The following is a 23,784-nucleotide window of genomic DNA, read 5'->3' as shown; positions in this document are numbered from 1 at the left end:
GGGTCAAACCATGTCCCAAAGGTCACCGGGCCTGGTGTCACTTTAAAGAAGTAGTCCAGTTACACATTCGTGGGCTTCTAACTTGGCTTCTGAATGTCCTAGAGAGATCAGGTTTGTTTTAATGTACTCCAATCAACAGCCCCTACAACCACAAAAAGGAATGGAGTCATTAGCACTTATGGTTTGTAAATGGCACCCAGAATTATGTTGCACGAAGCACAATTTCACATCATTCTGGGTTCATTTGTGTGAAAACAAGGTCCAATCAGGCTGAAACGTTACAGGAAGGTAGAATCTATTGAGTTGCAAGTGATCTGAACGTTTCATGATGATAGCACTTTCCTAAGGGGGTCAAACCATGTCCCAAAAGTCACCGGATCTGGTGTCAATTTAAAGAAGTAGTCCAGTTACACATTTGTGGGCTTATAACTTGGCTTCTGAATGTCCTAGAGAGATCAGGTTTGTTTTAGTGTACTCCAATCAACAGCCCCTACAACCACAAAAAGGAATGGAGTCATTAGCACTTATGGTTTGTAAATGGCACCCAGAATTATGTTGCACGAAGCACAATTTCACATCATTCTGGGTCCATTTGTGTGAAAACAAGGTCCAATCAGGCTGAAACGTTACAGGAAGGTAGAATCTATTGAGTTGTAAGTGATCTGAACGTTTCATGATGATAGCACTTTCCTAAGGGGGTCAAACCATGTCCCAAAGGTCACCGGATCTGGTGTCAATTTAAAGAAGTAGTCCAGTTACACATTTGTGGGCTTATAACTTGGCTTCTGAATGTCCTAGAGAGATCAGGTTTGTTTTAGTGTACTCCAATCAACAGCCCCTACAACCACAAAAAGGAATGGAGTCATTAGCACTTAAGGTTTGTAAATGGCACCCAGAATTATGTTGCACGAAGCACAATTTCACATCATTCTGGGTTCATTTGTGTGAAAACAAGGTCCAATCAGGCTGAAACGTTACAGGAAGGTAGAATCTATTGAGTTGTAAGTGATCTGAATGTTTCATGATGATAGCACTATCCTAAGGGGGTCAAACCATGTCCCAAAGGTCACCGGATCTGGTGTCAATTTAAAGTAGTGGTCCAGTTACACATTTGTGGGCTTATAACTTGACTTCTGAATGTCCTAGAGAGATCAGATTTGTTTTAATGTACTCCAATCAACAGCCCCTACAACCACAAAAAGGAATGGAGTCATTAGCACTTATGGTTTGTAAATGGCACCCAGAATTATGTTGCACGAAGCACAATTTCACATCATTCTGGGTCCATTTGTGTGAAAACAAGGTCCAATCAGGCTGAAACTCTACAAGAAGGTAGAATCTATTGAGTTGTAAGTGATCTGAATGTTTCAAGATGATCGCACATTCTTATAGGGGGTAAAACCATGTCCCAAAGGTCACCGGGCCTGGTGTCACTTTAAAGAAGTTGTCCAGTTACACCTTTGTGGGCTTATAACTTGGCTTCTGAATGTCCTAGAGAGGTCAAGTTTGTTTTAGTGTACTCCAATCAACAGCCCCTACAACCACAAAAAGGAATGGAGTCATTAGCACTTATGGTTTGTAAATGGCACCCAGAATTATGTTGCACGAAGCACAATTTCACATCATTCTGGGTTCATTTGTGTGAAAACAAGGTCCAATCAGGCTGAAACGTTACAGGACGGTAGAATCTATTGAGTTGTAAGTGATCTGAACGTTTCATGATGATAGCACTTTCCTAAGGGGGTCAAACCATGTCCCAAAGGTCACCGGATCTGGTGTCAATTTAAAGAAGTAGTCCAGTTACACATTTGTGGGCTTATAACTTGGCTTCTGAATGTCCTAGAGAGATCAGGTTTATTTTAGTGTACTCCAATCAACAGCCCCTACAACCACAAAAAGGAATGGAGTCATTAGCACTTATGGTTTTTAAATGGCACCCAGAATTATGTTGCACGAAGCACAATTTCACATCATTCTGGGTCCATTTGTGTGAAAACAAGGTCCAGTCAGGCTGAAACGTTACAGGAAGGTAGAATCTATTGAGTTGTAAGTGATCTGAACGTTTCATGATGATAGCACTTTCCTAAGGGGGTCAAACCATGTCCCAAAGGTCACTGGATCTGGTGTCAATTTAAAGAAGTAGTTCAGTTACACATTTGTGGGCTTATAACTTGGCTTCTGAATGTCCTAGAGAGATCAGGTTTGTTTTAATGTACTCCAATCAACAGCCCCTACAACCACAAAAAGGAATGGAGTCATTAGCACTTATGGTTTGTAAGTGGCACCCAGAATTATGTTGCACGAAGCACAATTTCACATCATTCTGGGTCAATTTGTGTGAAAACAAGGTCCAATCCGGCTGAAACGCTACAAGAAGGTAGAATCTATTGAGTTGTAAGTGATCTGAACGTTTCAAGATGATCGCACATTCCTATAGGGGGTCAAACCATGTCCCAAAGGTCACCGGGCCAAGTGTCACTTTAAAGAAGTAGTCCAGTTACACCTTTGTGGGCTTATAACTTGGCTTCTGAATGTCCTAGAGAGGTTAGGTTTGTTTTAGTGTACTCCAATCAACAGCCCCTACAACCACAAAAAGGAATGGAGTCATTAGCACTTATGGTTTTTAAATGGCACCCAGAATTATGTTGCACGAAGCACAATTTCACATCATTCTGGGTTCATTTGTGTGAAAACAAGGTCCAATCAGGCTGAAACGTTACAGGAAGGTAGAATCTATTGCGTTGTAAGTGATCTGAACGTTTCATGATGATAGCACTTTCCTAAGGGGGTCAAACCATGTCCCAAAGGTCACCGGATATGGTGTCAATTTAAAGAAGTAGTCCAGTTACACATTTGTGGGCTTATAACTTGGCTTCTGAATGTCCTAGAGCGATCAGTTTTGTTTTAGTGTACTCCAATCAACAGCCCCTACAACCACAAAAAGGAATGGAGTCATTAGCACTTATGGTTTTTAAATGGCACCCAGAATTATGTTGCACGAAGCACAATTTCATATCATTCTGGGTTCATTTGTGTGAAAACAAGGTCCAATCAGGCTGAAACGTTACAGGAAGGTAGAATCTATTGAGTTGTAAGTGATCTGAACGTTTCATGATGATAGCACTTTCCTAAGGGGGTCAAACCATGTCCCAAAGGTCACCGGATCTGGTGTCAATTTAAAGAAGTAGTCCAGTTACACATATGTGGGCTTATAACTTGGCTTCTGAATGTCCTAGAGAGATCAGGTTTGTTTTAGTGTACTCCAATCAACAGCCCCTACAACCACAAAAAGGAATGGAGTCATTAGCACTTATGGTTTGTAAATGGCACCCAGAATTATGTTGCACGAAGCACAATTTCACATCATTCTGGGTCCATTTGTGTGAAAACAAGGTCCAATCAGGCTGAAACATTACAGGAATTGTAGAATCTATTAAATTGTAAGTGATCTGAATGTTTCATGATGATAGCACTTCCCTAAGGGGGTCAAACCATGTCCCAAAGGTCACCGGATCTGGTGTCTAAAGAAGTAGTCCAGTTACACATTTGTGGGCTTATAACTTGGCTTCTGAATGTCCTAGAGAGATCAGGTTTGTTTTAGTATACTCCAATCAACAGCCCCTACAACCACAAAAAGGAATGGAGTCATTAGCACTTATGGTTTTTAAATGGCACCCAGAATTATGTTGCACGAAGCACAATTTCACATCATTCTGGGTTCATTTGTGTGAAAACAAGGTCCAATCAGGCTGAAACGTTACAGGAAGGTAGAATCTATTGAGTTGTAAGTGATCTGAACGTTTCATGATGATAGCACTTTCCTAAGGGGGTCAAACCATGTCCCAAATGTCACCGGATCTGGTGTCAATTTAAAGTAGTAGTCCAGTTACACATTTGTGGGCTTATAACTTGGCTTCTGAATGTCCTGGAGAGGTCAGGTTTGTTTTAATGTACTCCAATCAACAGCCCCTACAACCACAAAAAGGAATGGAGTCATTAGCACTTATGGTTTGTAAATGGCACCCAGAATTATGTTGTACGAAGCAAAATTTCACATCATTCTGGGTTCATTTGTGTGAAAACAAGGTCCAATCAGGCAGAAACGTTACAGGAAGGTAGAATCTATTGAGTTGTAAGTGATCTGAACGTTTCATGATGATAGCACTTTCCTATAGGGGGTCAAACCATGTCCCAAAGGTCACCGGGCCTGGTGTCACTTTAAAGAAGTAGTCCAGTTACACCTTTGTGGGCTTATAACTTGGCTTCTGAATGTCCTAGAGAGATCAGGGTTGTTTTAGTGTACTCCAATCAACAGCCCCTACAATCACAAAAAGGAATGGAGTCATTAGCACTTATGGTTCTTAAATGGCACCCATAATTATGTTGCACGAAGCACAATTTCACATCATTCTGGGTCCATTTGTGTGAAAACAAGGTCCAATCAGGCTGAAACGTTACAGGAAGGTAGAATCTATTGAGTTGTAAGTGATCTGAACGTTTCAAGATGATCTCACATTCCTATAGGGGGTAAAACCATGTCCCAAAGGTCACCGGGCCTGGTGTCACTTTAAAGAAGTAGTCCAGTTACATCTTTGTAGGCTTATAACTTGACTTCTGAATGTCCTAGAGAGATCAGGTTTGTTTTAATGTACTCCAATCAACAGCCCCTACAACCACAAAAAGGAATGGAGTCATTAGCACTTATGGTTTGTAAATGGCACCCAGAATTATGTTGCACGAAGCACAATTTCACATCATTCTGGGTTCATTTGTGTGAAAACAAGGTCCAATCAGGCAGAAACGTTACAGGAAGGTAGAATCTATTGAGTTGTAAGTGATCTGAACGTTTCATGATGATAGCACTTTCCTAAGGGGGTCAAACCATGTCGCAAAGGTCACCGGATCTGGTGTCACTTTAAAGAATTAGTCCAGTTACACATTTGTGGGCTTATAACTTGGCTTCTGAATGTCCTAGAGAGATCAGGTTTGTTTTAGTGTACTCCAATCAACAGCCCCTACAACCACAAAAAGGAATGGAGTCATTAGCACTTATGGTTTGTAAATGTCATCCAGAATTATGTTGCACGAAGCACAATTTCACATCATTCTGGGTCCATTTGTGTGAAAACAAGGTCCAATCAGGCTGAAACGTTACAAGAAGGTAGAATCTATTGAGTTGTAAGTGATCTGAACGTTTCATGATGATCGCACATTCCTATAGGGAGTCAAACCATGTCCCAAAGGTCACCGGGCCTGGTGTCACTTTAAAGAAGTAGTCCAGTTACACATTTGTGGGCTTATAACTTGGCTTCTGAATATCCTAGAGAGGTCAGGTTTGTTTTAGAGTACTCCAGTTAACAGCCCCCATTACCCCAAAGAGGAATGGAGTCATTAGCACTTATGGTTTTTAAATGGCACCCAGAATTATGTTGCACGAAGCACACTTTCACATCATTCTGGGTTCATTTGTGTGAAAACAAGGTCCAATCAGGCTGAAACGTTACAGGAAGTTAGAATCTATTGAGTTGTAAGTGATCTGAACGTTTCATGATGATAGCACTTTCCTAAGGGGGTCAAACCATGTCCCAAAGGTCACCGGATCTGGTGTCAATTTAAAGAAGTAGTCCAGTTACACATTTGTGGGCTTATAACGTGGCTTCTGAATGTCCTAGAGAGATCAGGTTTGTTTTAGTATACTCCAATTAACAGCCCCTACAACCACAAAAAGGAATGGAGTCATTAGCACTTATGGTTTTTAAATGGCACCCAGAATTATGTTGCACGAGGCACAATTTCACATGATTCTGGGTCCATTTGTGTGAAAACAAGGTCCAATCAGGCTGAAACGTTACAGGAAGTTAGAATCTATTGAGTTGTAAGTGATCTGAACGTTTCATGATGATAGCACTTTCCTAAGGGGATCAAACCATGTCCCAAAGGTCACCGGATCTGGTGTCAATTTAAAGAAGTAGTCCAGTTACACATTTGTGGGCTTATAACTTGGCTTCTGAATGTCCTAGAGAGATCAGGTTTGTTTTAATGTACTCCAATCAACAGACCCTACAACCACAAAAAGGAATGGAGTCATTAGCATTTATGGTTTGTAAATGGCACCCAGAATTATGTTGCACGAAGCACAATTTCACATCATTCTGGGTTCATTTGTGTGAAAACAAGGTCCAATCAGGCTGAAACGTTACAGGAAGGTAGAATCTATTTAGTTGTAAGTGATCTGAACGTTTCACGATGATAGCACTTTCCTAAGGGGGTCAAACCATGTCCCAAAGATTACCGGATCTGGTGTCAATTTAAAGAAGTAGTCCAGTTACACATTTGTGGGCTTATAACTTGGCTTCTGAATGTCCTAGAGAGATCAGGTTTGTTTTAGTGTAATCCAATCAACAGCCCCTACAACCACAAAAAGGAATGGAGTCATTAGCACTTATGGTTTGTAAATGGCACCCAGAATTATGTTGCACGAAGCACAATTTCACATCATTCTGGGTCCATTTGTGTGAAAACAAGGTCCAATCAGGCTGAAACGCTACAAGAAGGTAGAATCTATTGAGTTGTAAGTGATCTGAACATTTCAAGATGATCGCACATTCCTATAGGGGGTAAAACCATGTCCCAAAGGTCACCGGGCCTGGTGTCACTTTAAAGAAGTAGTCCAGTTACACCTTTGTGGGCTTATAACTTGGCTTCTGAATGTCCTAGAGAGGTTAGGTGTGTTTTAGTGTACTCCAATCAACAGCCCCTACAACCACAAAAAGGAATGGAGTCATTAGCACTTATGGTTTGTAAATGGCACCCAGAATTATGTTGCACGAAGCACAATTTCACATCATTCTGGGTTCATTTGTGTGAAAACAAGGTCCAATCAGGCTGAAACGTTACAGGAAGGTAGAATCTATTTAGTTGTAAGTGATCTGAACGTTTCATGATGATAGTGCTTTCCTAAGGGGATCAAACCATGTCCCAAAGGTCACCGGATCTGGTGTCAATTTAAAGAAGTAGTCCAGTTACACATTTGTGGGCTTATAACTTGGCTTCTGAATGTCCTACAGAGATCAGGTTTGTTTTAGTGTACTACAATCAACAGCCCCTACAACCACAAAAGGAATGGAGTCATTAGCACTTATGGTTTGTAAATGGCACCCAGAATTATGTTGCACGAAGCACAATTTCACATCATTCTGGGTTCATTTGTGTGAAAACAAGGTCCAATCAGGCTGAAACGTTACAGGAAGGTAGAATCTATTGAGTTGTATGTGATCTGAAGGTTTCATGATGATAGCACTTTCCTAAGGGGGTCAAACCATGTCTCAAAGGTCAGCGGATCTGGCGTCAATTTAAAGAAGTAGTCCAGTTACACATTTGTGGGCTTATAACTTGGCTTCTGAATGTCCTAGAGCGATCAGGTTTGTTTTAGTGTACTCCAATCAACAGCCCCTAGAACCACAAAAAGGAATGGAGACATTAGCACTTATGGTTTTTAAATGGCACCCAGAATTATGTTGCACGAAGCACAATTTCACATCATTCTGGGTTCATTTGTGTGAAAACAAGGTCCAATCAGGCTGACACCTTACAGGAAGGTAGAATCTATTGAGTTGTAAGTGATCTGAACGTTTCATGATGATAGCACTTTCCCAAGGGGGTCTACCCATGTCCCAAAGGTCACCGGATCTGGTGTCAATTTAAAGAAGTAATCCAGTTACTCATTTGTGGGCTTATAACTTGGCTTCTGAATGCCCTAGAGAGATCAGGGTTGTTTTAGTATACTCCAATCAACATACCCTACAACCACAAAAAGGAATGGAGTCATTAGCACTTATGGTTTTTAAATGGCACCCAGAATTATGTTGCACGAAGCACAATTTCACATCATTCTGGGTTCATTTTGTGTGAAAACAAGGTCCAATCAGGCTGAAACGTTACAGGAAGATAGAATCTATTGAGTTGTAAGTGATCTGAACGTTTCATGATGATAGCACTTTCCTAAGGGGGTCAAACCATGTCCCAAAGGTCACCGGATCTGGTGTCAATTTAAAGAAGTAGTCCAGTTACACATTTGTGGGCTTATAACTTGGCTTCTGAATGTCCTAGAGAGATCAGGTTTGTTTTAATGTACTCCAATCAAGAGACCATACAAACACAAAAAGGAATGGAGTCATTAGCACTTATGGTTTGTAAATGGCACCCAGAATTATGTTGCACGATTCACAATTTCACATCATTCTGGGTCCATTTGTGTGAAAACAAGGTCCAATCAGGCTGAAACGCTACAAGAAGGTAGAATCTATTGAGTTGTAAGTGATCTGAACGTTTCAAGATGATCGCACATTCCTATAGGGGGTAAAACCATTTCCCAAAGGTCACCGGGCCTGGTGTCACTTTAAAGAAGTAGTCCAGTTACACGTTTGTGGGCTTATAACATGGCTTCTGAATGTCCTAGAAAGATCAGGTTTGTTTTAATGTACTCCAATCAACAGCCCCTACAACCACAAAAAGGAATGGAGATATTAGCACTTATGGTTTGTAAATGGCACCCAGAATTATGTTGCACGAAGCACAATTTCACATCATTCTGGGTTCATTTGTGTGAAAACAAGGTCCAATCAGGCTGAAACGTTACAGGAAGGTAGAATCTACTGAGTTGTAAGTGATCTGAAAGTTTCATGATGATAGCACTTTCCTAATGGGGTCAAACCATGTCCCAAAGGTCACCGGATCTGGTGTTAATTTAAAGAAGCAGTCCAGTTACACATTTGTGGGCTTATAACATGGCTTCTGAATGTCCTAGAGAGATCAGGTTTGTTTTAATGTACTCCAATCAACAGCCCCTACAACCACAAAAAGGAATGGAGATAATAGCACTTATGGTTTGTAAATGGCACCCAGAATTATGTTGCACGAAGCACAATTTCACATCATTCTGGGTTCATTTGTGTGAAAACAAGGTCCAATCAGGCTGAAACGTTACAGGAAGGTAGAATCTACTGAGTTGTAAGTGATCTGAACGTTTCATGATGATAGCACTTTCCTAATGGGGTCAAACCATGTCCCAAAGGTCACCGGAACTGGTGTCAATTTAAAGAAGTAGTCCAGTTACACATTTGTGGGCTTATAACTTGGCTTATGAATGTCCTAGAGAGATCAGGTTTGTTTTAGCGTACTCCAATTAACAGCCCCCATTACCCCAAAAAGGAATGGAGTCATTAGCACTTATGGTTTTTAAATGGCACCCAGAATTATGTTGCACGAAGCACAATTTCACATCATTCTGGGTTCATTTGTGTGAAAACAAGGTCCAATCAGGCTGAAACGTTACAGGAAGGTAGAATCTATTGAGTTGCAAGTGATCTGAACGTTTCATGATGATAGCACTTTCCTAAGGGGGTCAAACCATGTCCCAAAAGTCACCGGATCTGGTGTCATTTTAAAGAAGTAGTCCAGTTACACATTTGTGGGCTTATAACTTGGCTTCTGAATGTCCTAGAGAGATCAGGTTTGTTTTAGTGTACTCCAATCAACAGCCCCTACAACCACAAAAAGGAATGGAGTCATTAGCACTTATGGTTTGTAAATGGCACCCAGAATTATGTTGCACGAAGCACAATTTCACATCATTCTGGGTCCATTTGTGTGAAAACAAGGTCCAATCAGGCTGAAACGCTACAAGAAGGTAGATTCTATTGAGTTGTAAGTGATCTGAATGTTTCAAGATGATCGCACATTCCTATAGGGGGTAAAACCATGTCCCAAAGGTCACCGGGCCTGGTGTCACTTTAAAGTAGTAGTCCAGTTACACCTTTGTGGGCTTATAACTTGGCTTCTGAATGTCCTAGAGAGGTTAGTTTGTTTTAGTGTACTCCAATCAACAGCCCCTAAAACCACAAAAAGGAATGGAGTCATTAGCACTTATGGTTTGTAAATGGCACCCATAATTATGTTGCACGAAGCACAATTTCACATCATTCTGGGTTCATTTGTGTGAAAACAAGGTCCAATCAGGCTGAAACGTTACAGGAAGGTAGAATCTATTGAGTTGTAAGTGATCTGAACGTTTCATGATGATAGCACTTTCCTAAGAGGGTCAAACCATGTCCCAAATGTCACCGGATCTGGTGTCACTTTAAAGAAGTAGTCCAGTTACACATTTGTGGGCTTATAACTTGGCTTCTGAATGTCCTAGAGAGGTCAGGTTTGTTTTAGTGTACTCCAATCAACAGCCCCTACAACCACAAAAAGGAATGGAGTCATTAGCACTTATGGTTTGTAAATGGCACCTAGAATTATGTTGCACGAAGCACAATTTCACATCATTCTGGGTCCATTTGTATGAAAACAAGGTCCAATCAGGCTGAAACGTTACAGGAAGGTAGAATCTATTGAGTTGTAAGTGATCTGAACGTTTCATGATGATAGCACTTTCCTAAGGGGGTCAAACCATGTCCCAAAGGTCACCGGATCTGGTGTCAATTTAAAGAAGTAGTCCAGTTACACATTTGTGGGCTTATAATTTGGCTTCTGAATGTCCTAGAGAGATCAGGTTTGTTTTAGTGTACTCCAATCAACAGCCCCTACAACCACAAAAAGGAATGGAGTCATTAGCACTTAAGGTTTGTAAATGACACCCAGAATTATGTTGCACGAAGCACAATTTCACATCATTCTGGGTCCATTTGTGTGAAAACAAGGTCCAATCAGGCTGAAACGCTACAAGAAGGTAGAATCTATTGAGTTGTAAGTGATCTGAACGTTTCATGATGATAGCACTTTCCTAAGGGGGTAAAACCATGTCCCAAAGGTCACCGGGCCTGGTGTCACTTTAAAGAAGTAGTCCAGTTACACCTTTGTTGGCTTATAACTTGGCTTCTGAATGTCCTAGAGAGGTTAGGTTTGTTTTAGTGTTCTCCAATCAACAGCCCCTACAACCACAAAAAGGAATGGAGTCATTAGCACTTATGGTTTGTAAATGGCACCCAGAATTATGTTGCACGAAGCACAATTTCACATCATTCTGGGTTCATTTGTGTGAAAACAAGGTCCAATCAGGCTGAAACGTTACAGGAAGGTAGAATCTATTGAGTTGCAAGTGATCTGAACGTTTCATGATGATAGCACTTTCCTAAGGGGGTCAAACCATGTCCCAAAAGTCACCGGATCTGGTGTCATTTTAAAGAAGTAGTCCAGTTACACATTTGTGGGCTTATAACTTGGCTTCTGAATGTCCTAGAGAGATCAGGTTTGTTTTAGTGTACTCCAATCAACAGCCCCTACAACCACAAAAAGGAATGGAGTCATTAGCACTTATGGTTTGTAAATGGCACCCAGAATTATGTTGCACGAAGCACAATTTCACATCATTCTGGGTCCATTTGTGTGAAAACAAGGTCCAATCAGGCTGAAACGCTACAAGAAGGTAGATTCTATTGAGTTGTAAGTGATCTGAATGTTTCAAGATGATCGCACATTCCTATACGGGGTAAAACCATGTCCCAAAGGTCACCGGGCCTGGTGTCACTTTAAAGTAGTAGTCCAGTTACACCTTTGTGGGCTTATAACTTGGCTTCTGAATGTCCTAGAGAGGTTAGTTTGTTTTAGTGTACTCCAATCAACAGCCCCTAAAACCACAAAAAGGAATGGAGTCGATAGCACTTATGGTTTGTAAATGGCACCCATAATTATGTTGCACGAAGCACAATTTCACATCATTATGGGTTCATTTGTGTGAAAACAAGGTCCAATCAGGCTGAAACGTTACAGGAAGGTAGAATCTATTGAGTTGTAAGTGATCTGAACGTTTCATGATGATAGCACTTTCCTAAGAGGGTCAAACCATGTCCCAAATGTCACCGGATCTGGTGTCACTTTAAAGAAGTAGTCCAGTTACACATTTGTGGGCTTATAACTTGGCTTCTGAATGTCCTAGAGAGGTCAGGTTTGTTTTAGTGTACTCCAATCAACAGCCCCTACAACCACAAAAAGGAATGGAGTCATTAGCACTTATGGTTTGTAAATGGCACCTAGAATTATGTTGCACGAAGCACAATTTCACATCATTCTGGGTCCATTTGTATGAAAACAAGGTCCAATCAGGCTGAAACGTTACAGGAAGGTAGAATCTATTGAGTTGTAAGTGATCTGAACGTTTCATGATGATAGCACTTTCCTAAGGGGGTCAAACCATGTCCCAAAGGTCACCGGATCTGGTGTTAATTTAAAGAAGCAGTCCAGTTACACATTTGTGGGCTTATAACATGGCTTCTGAATGTCCTAGAGAGATCAGGTTTGTTTTAATGTACTCCAATCAACAGCCCCTACAACCACAAAAAGGAATGGAGATAATAGCACTTATGGTTTGTAAATGGCACCCAGAATTATGTTGCACGAAGCACAATTTCACATCATTCTGGGTTCATTTGTGTGAAAACAAGGTCCAATCAGGCTGAAACGTTACAGGAAGGTAGAATCTACTGAGTTGTAAGTGATCTGAACGTTTCATGATGATAGCACTTTCCTAATGGGGTCAAACCATGTCCCAAAGGTCACCGGAACTGGTGTCAATTTAAAGAAGTAGTCCAGTTACACATTTGTGGGCTTATAACTTGGCTTATGAATGTCCTAGAGAGATCAGGTTTGTTTTAGCGTACTCCAATTAACAGCCCCCATTACCCCAAAAAGGAATGGAGTCATTAGCACTTATGGTTTTTAAATGGCACCCAGAATTATGTTGCACGAAGCACAATTTCACATCATTCTGGGTTCATTTGTGTGAAAACAAGGTCCAATCAGGCTGAAACGTTACAGGAAGGTAGAATCTATTGAGTTGCAAGTGATCTGAACGTTTCATGATGATAGCACTTTCCTAAGGGGGTCAAACCATGTCCCAAAAGTCACCGGATCTGGTGTCATTTTAAAGAAGTAGTCCAGTTACACATTTGTGGGCTTATAACTTGGCTTCTGAATGTCCTAGAGAGATCAGGTTTGTTTTAGTGTACTCCAATCAACAGCCCCTACAACCACAAAAAGGAATGGAGTCTTTAGCACTTATGGTTTGTAAATGGCACCCAGAATTATGTTGCACGAAGCACAATTTCACATCATTCTGGGTCCATTTGTGTGAAAACAAGGTCCAATCAGGCTGAAACGCTACAAGAAGGTAGATTCTATTGAGTTGTAAGTGATCTGAATGTTTCAAGATGATCGCACATTCCTATAGGGGGTAAAACCATGTCCCAAAGGTCACCGGGCCTGGTGTCACTTTAAAGTAGTAGTCCAGTTACACCTTTGTGGGCTTATAACTTGGCTTCTGAATGTCCTAGAGAGGTTAGTTTGTTTTAGTGTACTCCAATCAACAGCCCCTAAAACCACAAAAAGGAATGGAGTCATTAGCACTTATGGTTTGTAAATGGCACCCATAATTATGTTGCACGAAGCACAATTTCACATCATTCTGGGTTCATTTGTGTGAAAACAAGGTCCAATCAGGCTGAAACGTTACAGGAAGGTAGAATCTATTGAGTTGTAAGTGATCTGAACGTTTCATGATGATAGCACTTTCCTAAGAGGGTCAAACCATGTCCCAAATGTCACCGGATCTGGTGTCACTTTAAAGAAGTAGTCCAGTTACACATTTGTGGGCTTATAACTTGGCTTCTGAATGTCCTAGAGAGGTCAGGTTTGTTTTAGTGTACTCCAATCAACAGCACCTACAACCACAAAAAGGAATGGAGTCATTAGCACTTATGGTTTGTAAATGGCACCTAGAATTATGTTGCACGAAGCACAATTTCACATCATTCTGGGTCCATTTGTATGAAAACAAGGTCCAATCAGGCTGAAACGTAACAGGAAGGTAGAATCTATTGAGTTGTAAGTGATCTGAACGTTTCATGATGATAGCACTTTCCTAAGGGGGTCAAACCATGTCCCAAAGGTCACCGGATCTGGTGTCAATTTAAAGAAGTAGTCCAGTTACACATTTGTGGGCTTATAATTTGGCTTCTGAATGTCCTAGAGAGATCAGGTTTGTTTTAGTGTACTCCAATCAACAGCCCCTACAACCACAAAAAGGAATGGAGTCATTAGCACTTAAGGTTTGTAAATGACACCCAGAATTATGTTGCACGAAGCACAATTTCACATCATTCTGGGTCCATTTGTGTGAAAACAAGGTCCAATCAGGCTGAAACGCTACAAGAAGGTAGAATCTATTGAGTTGTAAGTGATCTGAACGTTTCATGATGATAGCACTTTCCTAAGGGGGTAAAACCATGTCCCAAAGGTCACCGGGCCTGGTGTCACTTTAAAGAAGTAGTCCAGTTACACCTTTGTTGGCTTATAACTTGGCTTCTGAATGTCCTAGAGAGGTTAGGTTTGTTTTAGTGTTCTCCAATCAACAGCCCCTACAACCACAAAAAGGAATGGAGTCATTAGCACTTATGGTTTGTAAATGGCACCCAGAATTATGTTGCACGAAGCACAATTTCACATCATTCTGGGTTCATTTGTGTGAAAACAAGGTCCAATCAGGCTGAAACGTTACAGGAAGGTAGAATCTATTGAGTTGCAAGTGATCTGAACGTTTCATGATGATAGCACTTTCCTAAGGGGGTCAAACCATGTCCCAAAAGTCACCGGATCTGGTGTCATTTTAAAGAAGTAGTCCAGTTACACATTTGTGGGCTTATAACTTGGCTTCTGAATGTCCTAGAGAGATCAGGTTTGTTTTAGTGTACTCCAATCAACAGCCCCTACAACCACAAAAAGGAATGGAGTCATTAGCACTTATGGTTTGTAAATGGCACCCAGAATTATGTTGCACGAAGCACAATTTCACATCATTCTGGGTCCATTTGTGTGAAAACAAGGTCCAATCAGGCTGAAACGCTACAAGAAGGTAGATTCTATTGAGTTGTAAGTGATCTGAATGTTTCAAGATGATCGCACATTCCTATACGGGGTAAAACCATGTCCCAAAGGTCACCGGGCCTGGTGTCACTTTAAAGTAGTAGTCCAGTTACACCTTTGTGGGCTTATAACTTGGCTTCTGAATGTCCTAGAGAGGTTAGTTTGTTTTAGTGTACTCCAATCAACAGCCCCTAAAACCACAAAAAGGAATGGAGTCGATAGCACTTATGGTTTGTAAATGGCACCCATAATTATGTTGCACGAAGCACAATTTCACATCATTATGGGTTCATTTGTGTGAAAACAAGGTCCAATCAGGCTGAAACGTTACAGGAAGGTAGAATCTATTGAGTTGTAAGTGATCTGAACGTTTCATGATGATAGCACTTTCCTAAGAGGGTCAAACCATGTCCCAAATGTCACCGGATCTGGTGTCACTTTAAAGAAGTAGTCCAGTTACACATTTGTGGGCTTATAACTTGGCTTCTGAATGTCCTAGAGAGGTCAGGTTTGTTTTAGTGTACTCCAATCAACAGCCCCTACAACCACAAAAAGGAATGGAGTCATTAGCACTTATGGTTTGTAAATGGCACCTAGAATTATGTTGCACGAAGCACAATTTCACATCATTCTGGGTCCATTTGTATGAAAACAAGGTCCAATCAGGCTGAAACGTTACAGGAAGGTAGAATCTATTGAGTTGTAAGTGATCTGAACGTTTCATGATGATAGCACTTTCCTAAGGGGGTCAAACCATGTCCCAAAGGTCACCGGATCTGGTGTCAATTTAAAGAAGTAGTCCAGTTACACATTTGTGGGCTTATAATTTGGCTTCTGAATGTCCTAGAGAGATCAGGTTTGTTTTAGTGTACTCCAATCAACAGCCCCTACAACCACAAAAAGGAATGGAGTCATTAGCACTTAAGGTTTGTAAATGACACCCAGAATTATGTTGCACGAAGCACAATTTCACATCATTCTGGGTCCATTTGTGTGAAAACAAGGTCCAATCAGGCTGAAACGCTACAAAAATGTAGAATCTATTGAGTTGTAAGTGATCTGAACGTTTCATGATGATAGCACTTTCCTAAGGGGGTAAAACCATGTCCCAAAGGTCACCGGGCCTGGTGTCACTTTAAAGAAGTAGTCCAGTTACACCTTTGTTGGCTTATAACTTGGCTTCTGAATGTCCTAGAGAGGTTAGGTTTGTTTTAGTGTTCTCCAATCAACAGCCCCTACAACCACAAAAAGGAATGGAGTCATTAGCACTTATGGTTTGTAAATGGCACCCAGAATTATGTTGCACGAAGCACAATTTCACATCATTCTGGGTTCATTTGTGTGAAAACAAGGTCCAATCAGGCTGAAACGTTACAGGAAGGTAGAATCTATTGAGTTGTAAGTGATCTGAATGTTTCATGATGATAGCACTTTCCTAAGGGGGTCAAACCATGTCCCAAAGGTCACCGGATCTGGTGTCAATTTAAAGTAGTAGTCCAGTTACACATTTGTGGGCTTATAACTTGACTTCTGAATGTCCTAAGCCCCTTTCAGACAGGCCATGAAAAACGGAAATTTGCCGGAATCTGTCCGTAAGACCTTTCTGTCTGATTGACACATGGCATGGTTTGACCCCCTTAGGAAAAGTGCGATCATCATGAAATAATCAGATCACTTAAAACTCAATAGATTCTACCTTCCTGTATTGTTTCAGCCTGATTGGACCTTGTTTTCACACAAATGAACCCAGAATGATGTGAAATTGTGCTTCGTGCAACATAATTCTGGGTGCCATTTAAAAACCATAAGTGCTAATGTCTCCATTCCTTTTTGTGGTTGTAGGGGCTGTTGATTGGAGTACACTAAAGCAAACCTGATCGCTCTAGGACATTCAGAAGCCAAGTTATTAGCCCAGAAATGTGTAACTGGACTACTTCTTTAAATTGACACCAGATCCGGTGACCTTTGGGACATGGTTTGACCCCCTTAGGAAAGTGCTATCATCATGAAACGTTCAGATCACTTACAACTCAATAGATTCTACCTTCCTGTAACGTTTCAGCCTGATTGGACCTTGTTTTCACACAAATGAACCCAGAATGATGTGAAATTGTGCTTCGTGCAACATAATTCTGGGTGCCATTTACAAACCATAAATGCTAATGACTCCATTCCTTTTTGTGGTTGTAGGGGCTGTTGATTGGAGTACACTAAAACAAACCTGACCTCTCTAGGACATTCAGAAGCCAAGTTATAAGCCCACAAAGGTGTAACTGGACTACTTCTTTAAAGTGACACCAGGCCCGGTGACCTTTGGGACATGGTTTGACCCCCTATGGGAATGTGAGATCATCATGAAACGTTCAGATCACTTACAACTCAATAGATTCTACCTTCTTGTAACGTTTCAGCCTGATTGGACCTTGTTTTCACACAAATGGACCCAGAATGATGTGAAATTGTGCTTCGTGCAACATAATTCTGGGTGCCATTTACAAACCATAAGTGCTAATGACTCCATTCCTTTTGTGGTTGTAGGGGCTGTTGATTGGAGTACACTAAAACAAACCTGATCTCTCTAGGACATTCAGAAGCCAAGTTATAAGCCCACAAATGTGTAACTGGACTACTTCTTTAAATTGACACCAGATCCGGTGACCTTTGGGACATGGTTTGATCCCCTTAGGAAAGCGCTATCATCATGAAACGTTCAGATCACTTACAACTAAATAGATTCTACCTTCCTGTAACGTTTCAGCCTGATTGGACCTTGTTTTCACACAAATGAACCCATAATGATGTGAAATTGTGCTTCGCGCAACATAATTCTGGGTGCCATTTACAAACCATAAGTGCTAATGACTCCATTCCTTTTTGTGGTTGTAGGGGCTTTGATTGGAGTACACTAAAACAAACCTAACCTCTCTAGGACATTCAGAAGCCAAGTTATAAGCCCACAAAGGTGTAACTGGACTACTTCTTTAAAGTGACACCAGGCCCGGTGACCTTTGGGACATGGTTTTACCCCCTATAGGAATGTGCGATCATCTTGAAACGTTCAGATCACTTACAACTCAATAGATTCTACCTTCTTGTAGCGTTTCAGCCTGATTGGACCTTGTTTTCACACAAATGGACCCAGAATGATGTGAAATTGTGCTTCGTGCAACATAATTCTGGGTGCCATTTACAAACCATAAGTGCTAATGACTCCATTCCTTTTTGTGGTTGTAGGGGCTGTTGATTGGAGTACACTAAAACAAACCTGATCTCTCTAGGACATTCAGAAGCCAAGTTATAAGCCCACAAATGTGTAACTGGACTACTTCTTTAAATTGACACCAGATCCGGTGATCTTTGGGACATGGTTTGACCCCCTTAGGAAAGTGCTATCATCATGAAACGTTCAGATCACTTACAACTCAGTAGATTCTACCTTCCTGTAACGTTTCAGCCTGATTGGACCTTGTTTTCACACAAATGAACCCAGAATGATGTGAAATTTTGCTTCGTGCAACATAATTCTGGGTGCCATTTAAAAACCATAAGTGCTAATGACTCCATTCCTTTTTGTGGTTGTAGGGGCTGTTGATTGGAGTACACTAAAACAACCCTGACCTCTCCAGGACATTCAGAAGCCAAGTTATAAGCCCACAAATGTGTAACTGGACTACTTCTTTAAAGTGACACCAGATCCGGTGACCTTTGGGACATGGTTTGACCCCCTTAGGAAAGTGTGATCATCATGAAACGTTCAGATCACTTACAACTCAATAGATTCTACCTTCCTGTATTGTTTCAGCCTGATTGGACCTTGTTTTCACACAAATGAACCCAGAATGATGTGAAATTGTGCTTCGTGCAACATAATTCTGGGTGCCATTTAAAAACCATAAGTGCTAATGTCTCCATTCCTTTTTGTGGTTGTAGGGGCTGTTGATTGGAGTACACTAAAGCAAACCTGATCGCTCTAGGACATTCAGAAGCCAAGTTATAAGCCCACAAATGTGTAACTGGACTACTTCTTTAAATTGACACCAGATCCGGTGACCTTTGGGACATGGTTTGACCCCCTTAGGAAAGTGCTATCATCATGAAACGTTCAGATCACTTACAACTCAATAGATTCTACCTTCCTGTAACGTTTCAGCCTGATTGGACCTTGTTTTCACACAAATGAACCCAGAATGATGTGAAATTGTGCTTCGTGCAACATAATTCTGGGTGCCATTTACAAACCATAAATGCTAATGACTCCATTCCTTTTTGTGGTTGTAGGGGCTGTTGATTGGAGTACATTAAAACAAACCTGATCTCTCTAGGACATTCAGAAGCCAAGTTATAAGTCCACAAATGTGTAACTGGACAACTTCTTTAAATTGACACCAGATCCGGTGACCTTTGGGACATGGTTTGACCCCCTTAGGAAAGTGCTATCATCATGAAACGTTCAGATCACTTACAACTCAATAGATTCTACTTCCTGTAACGTTTCAGCCTGATTGGACCTTGTTTTCACACAAATGAACTCAGAATGATGTGAAATTGTGCTTCGTGCAACATAATTCTGGGTGCCATTTACAAACCATAAGTGCTAAAGACTCCATTCCTTTTTGTGGTTGTAGGGGCTGTTGATTGGAGTACACTAAAACAAACCTGACCTCTCTAGGACATTCAGAAGCCAAGTTATAAGCCCACAAAGGTGTAAATGGACTACTTCTTTAAAGTGACACCAGGCCCGGTGACCTTTGGGACATGGTTTGACCCCCTATGGGAATGTGAGATCATCATGAAACGTTCAGATCACTTACAACTCAATAGATTCTACCTTCTTGTAATGTTACAGCCTGATTGGACTTTGTTTTCACACAAATGGACCCAGAATGATGTGAAATTGTGCTTCGTGCAACATAATTCTGGGTGCCATTTACAAACCATAAGTGCTAATGACTCCATTCCTTTTGTGGTTGTAGGGGCTGTTGATTGGAGTACACTGAAACAAGCCTGATCTCTCTAGGACATTCAGAAGCCAAGTTATAAGCCCACAAATGTGTAACTGGACTACTTCTTTAAATTGACACCAGATCCGGTGACATTTGGGACATGGTTTGATCCCCTTAGGAAAGCGCTATCATCATGAAACGTTCATATCACTTACAACTAAATAGATTCTACCTTCCTGTAACGTTTCAGCCTGATTGGACCTTGTTTTCAAACAAATGAACCCAGAATGATGTGAAATTGTGCTTCGTGCAACATAATTCTGGGTGCCATTTAAAAACCATAAGTGCTAATGACTCCATTCCTTTTTGTAGTTGTAGGGACTGTTTATTGGAGTACACTAAAATAAACCTGATCTCTCTAGGACATTCAGAAGCCAAGTTATAAGCCCACAAATGTGTAACTGGACTACTTCTTTAAATTGACACCAGATCCGGTGACCTTTGGGACATGGTTTGACCCCCTTAGGAAAGCGCTATCATCATGAAACGTTCAGATCACTTACAACTCAATAGATTCTACCTTCCTGTAACGTTTCAGCCTGATTGGACCTTGTTTTCACACAAATCGACCCAGAATGATGTGAAATTGTGCTTCGTGCAACATAATTCTGGGTGCCATTTACAAACCATAAGTGCTAATGACTCCATTCCTTTTTGTGGTTGTAGGGGCTGTTGATTGGAGTACACTAAAGCAAACCTGATCGCTCTAGGACATTCACAAGCCAAGTTATAAGCCCACAAATGTGTAACTGGACTACTTCTTTAAATTGACATCAGATCCGGTGACCTTTGGGACATGGTTTGACCCCCTTAGGAAAGTGCTATCATCATGAAACGTTCAGATCACTTACAACTCAATAGATTCTACCTTCCTGTAACGTTTCAGCCTGATTGGACCTTGTTTTCACACAAATGGACCCAGAATGATGTGAAATTGTGCTTCGTGCAACATAATTCTGGGTGCCATTTACAAACCATAAGTGCTAATGACTCCATTCCTTTTTGTGGTTGTAGGGGCTGTTGATTGGAGTACACTAAAACAAACCTGACCTCTCTAGGACATTCAGAAGCCAAGTTATAAGCCCACAAAGGTGTAACTGGACTACTTCTTTAAAGTGACACCAGGCCCGGTGACCTTTGGGACATGGTTTGACCCCCTATGGGAATGTGCGATCATCATGAAACGTTCAGATCACTTACAACTCAATAGATTCTACCTTCTTGTAATGTTTCAGCCTGATTGGACCTTGTTTTCACACAAATGGACCCAGAATGATGTGAAATTGTGCTTCGTGCAACATAATTCTGGGTGCCATTTACAAACCATAAGGCTAATGACTCCATTCCTTTTGTGGTTGTAGGGGCTGTTGATTGGAGTACACTAAAACAAACCTGATCTCTCTAGGACATTCAGAAGCCAAGTTATAAGCCCACAAATGTGTAACTGGACTACTTCTTTAAATTGACACATGATCCGGTGACCTTTGGGACATGGTTTGATCCGCTTAGGAAAGCGCTATAATCATGAAACGTTCAGATCACTTACAACTAAATAGATTCTACCTTCCTGTAACGTTTCAGCCTGATTGGACCTTGTTTTCACACAAATGAACCCAGAATGATGTGAAATTGTGCTTCGTGCAACATAATTCTGGGTGCCATTTACAAACCATAAATGCTAATGACTCCATTCCTTTTTGTGGTTGTAGGGGCTGTTGATTGGAGTACATTAAAACAAACCTGATCTCTCTAGGACATTCAGAAGCCAAGTTATAAGCCCACAAATGTGTAACTGGACTACTTCTTTAAATTGACACCAGATCCGGTGACCTTTGGGACATGGTTTGACCCCCTTAGGAAAGTGCTATCATCATGAAACGTTCAGATTACTTACAACTCAATAGATTCTACCTTCTTGAAACGTATCAGCCTGATTGGACCTTGTTTTCACACAAATGGACCCAGAATGATGTGAAATTGTGCTTCGTGCAACATAATTCTGGGTGCCATTTACAAACCATAAGTGCTAATGACTCCATTCCTTTTTGTGGTTGTAGGGGCTGTTGATTGGAGTATACTAAAACAAACCTGATCTCTCTAGGACATTCAGAAGCCAAGTTATAAGCCCACAAATGTGTAACTGGACTACTTCTTTAAATTGACACCAGATCCGGTGACCTTTGGGACATGGTTTGACCCCCTTAGGAAAGGGCTATCATCATGAAACGTTCAGATCACTTACAACTCAATAGATTCTAGCTTCCAGTAACGTTTCAGCCTGATTGGACCTTATTTTCAAACAAATGAACCCAGAATGATGTGAAATTGTGCTTCGTGCGAAATAATTCTGGGTGCCATTTACAAACCATAAGTGCTAATATCTCCATTCCTTTTTGTGGTTGTAGGGTATGTTGATTGGAGTATACTAAAACAAACCTGATCTCTCTAGGACATTCAGAAGCCAAGTTATAAGCCCACAAATTTGTAACTGGACTACTTCTTTAGACACCAGATCCGGTGACCTTTGGGACATGGTTTGACCCCCTTAGGGAAGTGCTATCATCATGAAACGTTCAGATCACTTACAACTTAATAGATTCTACCTTCCTGTAATGTTTCAGCCTGATTGGACCTTGTTTTAACACAAATGGACCCAGAATGATGTGAAATTGTGCTTCGTGCAACATAATTCTGGGTGCCATTTACAAACCATAAGTGCTAATGACTCCATTCCTTTTTGTGGTTGTAGGGGCTGTTGATTGGAGTACACTAAAACAAACCTGACCTCTCTAGGACATTCATAAGCCAAGTTATAAGCCCACAAATGTGTAACTGGACTACTTCTTTAAAGTGACACCAGATCCGGTGACCTTTGGGACATGGTTTGACCCCCTTAGGAAAGTGCTATCATCATGAAACGTTCAGATCACTTACAACTCAATAGATTCTACCTTCCTGTAACGTTTCAGCCTGATTGGACCTTGTTTTCACACAAATGGACCCAGAATCATGTGAAATTGTGCTTCGTGCAACATAATTCTGGGTGCCATTTAAAAACCATAAGTGCTAATGACTCCATTCCTTTTTGTGGTTGTGGGGGCTGTTGATTGGAGTACACTAAAACAAACCTAACCTCTCTAGGACATTCAGAAGCCAAGTTATAAGCCCACAAAGGTGTCACTGGACTACTTCTTTAAAGTGACACCTGATCCGGTGACCTTTGGGACATGGTTTGACCCCCTTAGGAAAGTGCTATCATCATGAAACGTTCAGATCATTTACAACTCAATAGATTCTACCTTCCTGTAACGTTTCAGCCTGATTGGACCTTGTTTTCACACAAATGGACCCAGAATGATGTGAAATTGTGCTTCGTGCAACATAATTCTGGGTGCCATTTAAAAACCATAAGTGCTAATGACTCCATTCCTTTTTGTGGTTGTAGGGGCTGTTGATTGGAGTACACTAAAATAAACCTGATCTCTCTAGGACATTCAGAAGCCAAGTTATAAGCCCACAAATATGTAACTGGACTACTTCTTTAAATTGACACCAGATCCGGTGACCTTTGGGACATGGTTTGACCCCCTTAGGAAAGTGCTATCATCATGAAACGTTCAGATCACTTACAACTCAATAGATTCTACCTTCCTGTATTGTTTCAGCCTGATTGGACCTTGTTTTCACAAAAATGAACCCAGAATGATGTGAAATTGTGCTTCGTGCAACATAATTCTGGGTGCCATTTAAAAACCATAAGTGCTAATGTCTCCATTCCTGTTTGTGGTTGTAGGGGCTGCTGATTGGAGTACACTAAAGCAAACCTGATCGCTCTAGGACATTCAGAAGCCAAGTTATAAGC

This window comes from Nothobranchius furzeri, chromosome 15 (assembly GCF_043380555.1).
Source record: "Nothobranchius furzeri strain GRZ-AD chromosome 15, NfurGRZ-RIMD1, whole genome shotgun sequence".
NCBI lineage: Eukaryota > Metazoa > Chordata > Actinopteri > Cyprinodontiformes > Nothobranchiidae > Nothobranchius > Nothobranchius furzeri.
The sequence above is the reverse complement of the archived record's forward strand: the minus strand, read 5'-3'. Positions refer to the sequence as shown.